This window comes from Oncorhynchus masou, unplaced genomic scaffold (assembly GCF_036934945.1).
Source record: "Oncorhynchus masou masou isolate Uvic2021 unplaced genomic scaffold, UVic_Omas_1.1 unplaced_scaffold_1314, whole genome shotgun sequence".
Taxonomy (NCBI): Eukaryota; Metazoa; Chordata; class Actinopteri; order Salmoniformes; family Salmonidae; genus Oncorhynchus; species Oncorhynchus masou.
Window position 1 is genome coordinate 1 of NW_027003003.1, and position 8,662 is coordinate 8,662.

Here is an 8,662-nt window from a genome sequence, read left to right on the forward strand (position 1 = left end):
GGCCTGCCGATGGACGTAGTTTCTGACCGGGGGCCCCAATTTGTGTCCAAGTTTTGGCAAGAGTTTTGTAGGTTACTGGGAGCGAGTGTCAGCCTGTCTTCAGGGTTTCATCCCCAGAGCAACGGTCAAACGGAGAGGGCCAACCAAGATTTGGAGAGAGTGTTGCGATGTTTGGTTTCTAAGAATCCCTCTTCCTGGAGTCAACAACTCTCTATGGTTGAGTACGCTCACAATTCGTTGCCAGTGGCAGCCACGGGTCTCTCTCCGTTTGAGTGTAGTTTAGGTTACCAGCCACCTATCTTTCCCAGTACGGAGTCCGAGGTCACTGTTCCCTCCGCTCACGCTTTCATCCAGAGGTGCCGGCCACGCATGGAGCAGAGCCCGTGAGACTCTTCTCCGGGTGGGGGCGCGCACCAAGGCTAAGGCCGATCGCCACCGGTCGAAGCCTCCGGTATACGTCGTTGGCCAAAGAGTGTGGCTTTCTACTAAGAACATTCCACTCCGATCCGTTTCGAACAAGCTTGCCCCCAAATTTATCGGCCCGTTCAGAGTCACCAGGATCATTAGTCCGGTGGCGGTCCGGCTCAAGCTTCCTCTGGCGTATAGGAGAATTCATCCTACCTTTCATGTGTCTAAAATAAAACCTGTGTTTCAGGCACGCATTAACCCGCCGGTCCCGGTTCCCCCGCCGCCACGACTTGTTGATGGGGAAACCACCTTTTCTGTCAATCGTATTTTGGACTCTAGAAGGAGGACGCGGATTCCAGTACCTGGTGGACTGGGAGGGTTACGGCCCGGAGGAGAGAAGTTGGGTACCTGCTAGGGACATTCTGGATCACTCCCTTATCGATGATTTCAATCGACAGGTAAATTTGCCTGGGAACGCCAAGAGGCGTTCCTAGGGGGGTATTGTCACGGTTCATGAATCCACTGCCTCTCTCTCTCTCTCTCCAGTGTTTGTGTGGGCGTGGTTTCCCAATCTCGGCCTGATTGTCTGCGCCAGCTGGAACCACTTATCTTCCCTTTATATGTTCTGTTACCAGTGTTTCTTGTTGTCAGATCGTTGTTTCTTCTCTGAGGTTGTGTCGTGTGTCCGTGCTCTTCTCTTGTGTGGATTATTCTGCTGTGCTCCTTCCTACTCATCCGGACACACTCCCCTGGTTTTCTCAGCACGTTATGATCGGAAGATGCACCCGAGTTCCTGGGTCGGATTCCTTCTGAGTACAGTCTGTCTGTCATGTTGCTGCTGTGAACTACATTCATTAAAACCATCGTTGCTTGCATCTTGCATCCGCCTCTGTGTTGTAACAGTTCCATCCTCCATACCAAAGATCACCCCCTATTCCCTTATAAGGTGTTCCATCCTCCATACCAAAGATCACCCCCCTATTCCCTTATAAAGTGTTCCATCCTCCATACCAAAGGTCACCCTATTCCCTATAAAGTGTTCCATCCTCCATCCCAAAGATCACCCCCTATTCCCTATAAAGTGTTCCATCCTCCATCCCAAAGATCACCCCCCTATTCCCTATAAAGTGTTCCATCCTCCATCCCAAAGATCACCCCCCTATTACCTATAAAGCGTTCCATCCTCCATCCCAAAGATCACCCCCTATTCCCTATAAAGTGTTCCATCCTCCATACCAAAGATCACCCCCTATTCCCTATAAAGTGTTCCATCCTCCATACCAAAGATCACCCCCCTATTCCCTATAAAGTGTTCCATCCTCCATACCAAATGTCACCCCCCTATTCCCTATAAAGTGTTTCATCCTCCATACCAAAGGTCACCCCCTATTCCCTATAAAGTGTTCCATCCTCCATCCCAAAGATCACCCCCCTATTCCCTATAAAGTGTTCCATCCTCCATCCCAAAGATCACCCCCCTATTCCCTATAAAGTGTTCCATCCTCCATCCCAAAGGTCACCCTATTCCCTATAAAGTGTTCCATCCTCCATCCCAAAGATCACCCCCCTATTCCTTATAAAGTGTTCCATCCTCCATCCCAAAGGTCACCCTATTCCCTATAAAGTGTTCCATCCTCCATACCAAAGATCACCCCCTATTCCCTATAAAGTGTTCCATCCTCCATACCAAAGATCACCCCCCTATTCCCTATAAAGTGTTCCATCCTCCATACCAAAGATCACCCCCCTATTCCCTATAAAGTGTTTCATCCTCCATACCAAATGGCACCCTATTCCCTATAAAGTGTTCCATCCTCCATCCCAAAGGTCACCCTATTCCCTATAAAGTGTTCCATCCTCCATACCAAAGATCATCAATGTGTACATGTAAGTAGGGGTACAGGTTAGTCAAGGTAATGTGTACATGTAGGTAGGGGTACAAGGTAATGTGTACATGTAGGTAGGGGTACAGGGTAATGTGTACATGTCGGTAGGGGTACAGGGTAATGTGTACATGTAGGTAGGGGTACAGGTTAGTCAAGGTAATGTGTACATGTAGGTAGGGGTACAGGGTAATGTGTACATGTAGGTAGGGGTACAAGGTAATGTGTACATGTAGGTAGGGGTACAAGGTAATGTGTACATGTAGGTAGGGGTACAAGGTAATGTGTACATGTAGGTAGGGGTACAGGTTAGTCAAGGTAATGTGTACATGTAGGTAGGGGTACAAGGTAATGTGTACATGTAGGTAGGGGTACAAGGTAATGTGTACATGTAGGTAGGGGTACAGGGTAATGTGTACATGTAGGTAGGGGTACAGGGTAATGTGTACATGTAGGTAGGGGTACAGGGTAATGTGTACATGTAGGTAGGGGTACAAGGTAATGTGTACATGTAGGTAGGGGTACAAGGTAATGTGTACATGTAGGTAGGGGTACAGGTTAGTCAAGGTAATGTGTACATGTAGGTAGGGGTACAAGGTAATGTGTACATGTAGGTAGGGGTACAAGGTAATGTGTACATGTAGGTAGGGGTACAGGGTAATGTGTACATGTAGGTAGGGGTACAGGGTAAAGTGTACATGTAGGTAGGGGTACAAGGTAATGTGTACATGTAGGTAGGGGTACAAGGTAATGTGTACATGTAGGTAGGGGTACAGGTTAGTCAAGGTAATGTGTACATGTAGGTAGGGGTACAGGGTAATGTGTACATGTAGGTAGGGGTACAGGTTAGTCAAGGTAATGTGTACATGTAGGTAGGGGTACAGGGTAATGTGTACATGTAGGTAGGGGTACAAGGTAATGTGTACATGTAGGTAGGGGTACAGGGTAATGTGTACATGTAGGTAGGGATACAGGGTAATGTGTACATGTAGGTAGGGGTACAGGGTAATGTGTACATGTAGGTGGGGTACAGGGTAATGTGTACATGTAGGTAGGGGTACAGGGTAAAGTGTACATGTAGGTAGGGGTACAGGGTAATGTGTACATGTAGGTAGGGGTACAGGGTAATGTGTACATGTAGGTAGGGGTACAGGGTAATGTGTACATGTAGGTAGGGGTACAGGGTAATGTGTACATGTCGGTAGGGGTACAGGGTAATGTGTACATGTAGGTAGGGGTACAGGTTAGTCAAGGTAATGTGTGCATGTAGGTAGGGGTACAGGGTAATGTGTACATGTAGGTAGGGGTACAGGGTAGTGTGTACATGTAGGTAGGGGTACAGGGTAATGTGTACATGTAGGTAGGGGTACAGGGTAGTGTGTACATGTAGGTAGGGGTAAAGTGATAATAAACAGTTAACAAACAGCGAGTAGGAGAAGAGTTAAAAAAGGGGCTCAATGTAAATAGTCTGGTGGCCATTTGATTAGCTGTTCAGTCTCATGGCTTGGGGGTAGAATTTATTTCATTTATTTATCTTTATTTAACTAGGCAAGTCAGTTAAGAACTAATTCTTATTTACAATGACGCCCTACTGGGGAACAGTGGGTTAACTCGGTTACAAGCCCAACACTCTAACCACTAGGCTACCTGCCTCCTCTACACTCTAACCACCAGGCTACCTGCCACCTCTACACTCTAAACACTAGGCTACCTGCCACCTCTACACTCTAACCACTAGACCTGCCTCCTCTACACTCTAACCACTAGGCTACCTGCCTCCTCTACACTCTAACCACTAGACTACCTGCCACCTCTACACTCTAACCACTAGGCTACCTGCCTCCTCTACACTCTAACCACTAGGCTACCTGCCACCTCTACACTCTAACCACTAGGCTACCTGCCACCTCTACACTCTAACCACCAGGCTACCTGCCTCCTCTACACTCTAACCACCAGGCTACCTGCCACCTCTACACTCTAACCACTAGGCTACCTGCCTCCTCTACACTCTAACCACTAGGCTACCTGCCGCCTCTACACTCTAACCACTAGGCTACCTGCCACCTCTACACTCTAACCACTAGGCTACCTGCCTCCTCTACACTCTAACCACTAGGCTACCTGTCGCCTCTACACTCTAACCACTAGGCTACCTGCCACCCTTACACGTTTACCACTAGACTACCTGCCGCCTCTACACTCTAACCACTAGGCTACCTGCCACCTCTACACTCTAACCACTAGACTACCTGCCACCTCTACAGTCTAACCACTAGGCTACCTGCCGCCAAAGCAGTTAAGAAGCCTTTTGGACCTAGACTTGGTGCTCTGGTACCGCTTGCCGTGCGGTAACAGAGAGAACAGTCTATGACTTGGGTGACTGGAGTCTTTGACAATTTTAGGGCCTTCCCCTGACACCACCTGGTATAGAGGTCCTGGATGGCAGGATGCTTGGCCCCAGTGATGTACTGGGCCGTACGTACCACCCTCTACAGGGCCTTCCTCTGACACCACCTGGTATAGAGGTCCTGGATGGCAGGAAGTTTGGTCACAGTGATGTACTGGGCCGTAAGTACCACCCTCTGTAGGGCCTTCCCCTGACACCACCTGGTATAGAGGTCCTGGATGGCAGGAAGTTTGGTCCCAGTGATGCACTGGGCCGTATGCACTACTCGGAGGCCGAGCAGTTGCCATACCAGGCGGTGATGCAGCCAATTAGGATGCTCTCGATGGTGCAGCTGTAGAACTTTGAAGATCTGAGGACCCATGCCAAATCTTTTCTGTCACCTGAGGGGCAATAGGCTTTGTCGTGCCCTCTCCACGACTGTCTTGGTATGTTTGGACCATGATAGATTTTTGGTGAAAATCTGTCCAGAACTGTCTGTTGAAGAGACCGAGGGAGAGGGGAGAATCTGGCCAGAACTGTCTGTTTAAGAGACCGAGGGAGAGGGGAGAATCTGGCCAGAACTGTCTGTTGAAGAGACCGAGGGAGAGGAGAATCTGGCCAGAACTGTCTGTTTAAGAGACCGAGAGAGAGGGGAGAATCTGGCCAGAACTGTCTGTTTAAGAGACTGAGGGAGAGGGGAGAATCTGGCCAGAACTGTCTGTTGAAGAGACCGAGGGAGAGGGGAGAATCTGGCCAGAACTGTCGGTTTAAGAGACCGAGGGAGAGGGGAGAATCTGGCCAGAACTGTCTGTTTAAGAGACCGAGGGAGAGGGGAGAATCTGGCCAGAACTGTCTGTTGAAGAGACCGAGGGAGAGGGGAGGATCTGGCCAGAACTGTCTGTTTAAGAGACCGAGGGAGAGGGGAAAATCTGGCCAGAACTGTCTGTTTAAGAGACCGAGGGAGAGGGGAGAATCTGGCCAGAACTGTCTGTTGAAGAGACCGAGGGAGAGGAGAATCTGGCCAGAACTGTCTGTTTAAGAGACCGAGAGAGAGGGGAGAATCTGGCCAGAACTGTCTGTTTAAGAGACTGAGGGAGAGGGGAGAATCTGGCCAGAACTGTCTGTTGAAGAGACCGAGGGAGAGGGGAGAATCTGGCCAGAACTGTCGGTTTAAGAGACCGAGGGAGAGGGGAGAATCTGGCCGGAACTGTCTGTTGAAGAGACCGAGGGAGAGGGGAGAATCTAGCCGGAACTGTCTGTTGAAGAGACCGAGGGAGAGGGGAGAATCTGGCCAGAACGGTCTGTTGAAGAGACCGAGGGAGAGGGGAGAATCTGGCCAGAACTGTCTGTTTAAGAGACCGAGGGAGAGGGGAGAATCTGGCCAGAACTGTCTGTTTAAGAGACCGAGGGAAAGGGGAGAATCTGGCCAGAACTGTCTGTTTAAGAGACCGAGAGAGAGGGGAGAATCTGGCCAGAACTGTCTGTTGAAGAGACCGAGAGGGAGAGGAGAATCTGGCCAGAACTGTCTGTTTAAGAGACCGAGGGAGAGGGGAGAATCTGGCCAGAACTGTCTGTTTAAGAGACCGAGGGAGAGGGGAGAATCTAGCCAGAACTGTCTGTTGAAGAGACCGAGGGAGAGGGGAGAATCTGGCCAGAACTGTCTGTTTAAGAGACTGAGGGAGAGGGGAGAATCTGGCCAGAACTGTCTGTTTAAGAAACCGAGGGAGAGGGGAAAATCTGGCCAGAACTGTCTGTTTAAGAGACTGAGGGAGAGGGGAGAATCTGGCCAGAACTGTCTGTTGAAGAGACCGAGGGAGAGGAGAATCTGGCCAGAACTGTCTGTTGAAGAGACCGAGGGAGAGGAGAGGATCTGGCCAGAACTGTCTGTTTAAAAGACTGAGGGAGAGGGGAGAATCTGGCCAGAACTGTCTGTTGAAGAGACCGAGGGAGAGGGGAGAATCTGGCCAGAACTGTCTGTTTAAGAGACCGAGGGAGAGGGGAGAATCTGGCCAGAACTGTCTGTTTAAGAGACCGAGGGAGAGGGGAGAATCTGGCCAGAACTGTCTGTTGAAGAGACCGAGGGAGAGTAGAATCTGGCCAGAACTGTCTGTTTAAGAGACCGAGAGAGAGGGGAGAATCTGGCCAGAACTGTCTGTTTAAGAGACTGAGGGAGAGGGGAGAATCTGGCCAGAACTGTCTGTTGAAGAGACCGAGGGAGAGGGGAGAATCTGGCCAGAACTGTCGGTTTAAGAGACCGAGGGAGAGGGGAGAATCTGGCCGGAACTGTCTGTTGAAGAGACCGAGGGAGAGGGGAGAATCTGGCCGGAACTGTCTGTTGAAGAGACCGAGGGAGAGGGGAGAATCTGGCCAGAACGGTCTGTTGAAGAGACCGAGGGAGAGGGGAGAATCTGGCCAGAACTGTCTGTTTAAGAGACCGAGGGAAAGGGGAGAATCTGGCCAGAACTGTCTGTTTAAGAGACCGAGGGATAGGGGAGAATCTGGCCAGAACTGTCTGTTTAAGAGACCGAGAGAGAGGGGAGAATCTGGCCAGAACTGTCTGTTGAAGAGACCGAGAGGGAGAGGAGAATCTGGCCAGAACTGTCTGTTTAAGAGACCGAGGGAGAGGGGAGAATCTGGCCAGAACTGTCTGTTTAAGAGACCGAGGAGAGGGAGAATCTAGCCAGAACTGTCTGTTGAAGAGACCGAGGGAGAGGGGAGAATCTGGCCAGAACTGTCTGTTGAAGAGACCGAGGGAGAGGGGAGAATCTGGCCAGAACTGTCTGTTGAAGAGACCGAGAGAGAGGGGAGAATCTGGCCAGAACTGTCTGTTGAAGAGACCGAGAGAGGGGAGAATCTGGCCAGAACTGTCTGTTGAAGAGACCGAGGGAGAGGGAGAATCTGGCCGGAACTGTCTGTTGAAGAGACCGAGGGAGAGGGGAGAATCTGGCCAGAACTGTCTGTTAAAGAGACCGAGGGAGAGGGGAGAATCTGGCCAGAACTGTCTGTTTAAGAGACCGAGGGAGAGGGGAGAATCTGGCCAGAACTGTCTGTTTAAGAGACCGAGGGAAAGGGGAGAATCTGGCCAGAACTGTCTGATTAAGAGACCGAGGGAGAGGGGAGAATCTGGCCAGAACTGTCTGTTGAAGAGACCGAGGGAGAGGAGAATCTGGCCAGAACTGTCTGTTGAAGAGACCGAGGGAGAGGGGAGAATCTGGCCAGAACTGTCTGTTTAAGAGACCGAGGGAGAGGAGAATCTGGCCAGAACTGTCTGTTTAAGAGACCGAGAGAGACCGGAGAATCTGGCCAAAACTGTCTGTTTACGAGACCGAGGGAGAGGGGAGAATCTGGCCAGAACTGTCTGTTGAAGAGACCGAGGGAGAGGGGAGAATCTGGACAGAACTGTCTGTTGAAGAGACCGAGAGGGAGGGGAGAATCTGGCCAGAACTGTCTGTTGAAGAGACCGAGGGAGAGGGGAGAATCTGGCCAGAACTGTCTGTTGAAGAGACCGAGGGAGAGGGGAGAATCTGGACAGAACTGTCGGTTTAAGAGACCGAGGGAGAGGGGAGAATCTGGCCGGAACTGTCTGTTGAAGAGACCGAGGAGAGGGGAGAATCTGGCCGGAACTGTCTGTTGAAGAGACCGAGGGAGAGGGGAGAATCTGGCCAGAACGGTCTGTTGAAGAGACCGAGGGAGAGGGGAGAATCTGGCCAGAACTGTCTGTTTAAGAGACCGAGGGAAAGGGGAGAATCTGGCCAGAACTGTCTGTTTAAGAGACCGAGGGAAAGGGGAGAATCTGGCCAGAACTGTCTGTTTAAGAGACCGAGAGAGAGGGGAGAATCTGGCCAGAACTGTCTGTTGAAGAGACCGAGAGGGAGAGGAGAATCTGGCCAGAACTGTCTGTTTAAGAGACCGAGGGAGAGGGGAGAATCTGGCCAGAACTGTCTGTTTAAGAGACCGAGGGAGAGGGGAGAATCTAGCCAGA

General features: G+C 50.7%; 1 long non-coding RNA gene across 1 annotated transcript; it reads left to right on the top strand.

The window, feature by feature from the left end:
• The first annotated feature begins 22 nt into the window (after window positions 1-22).
• On the top strand, window positions 23-1,283 carry LOC135530285 (uncharacterized). The gene is made up of 2 exons (XR_010453828.1): window positions 23-866; window positions 955-1,283. It is a non-coding gene; the product is annotated as an uncharacterized LOC135530285 (long non-coding RNA).
• Window positions 1,284-8,662: the final 7,379 nt, after the last annotated feature.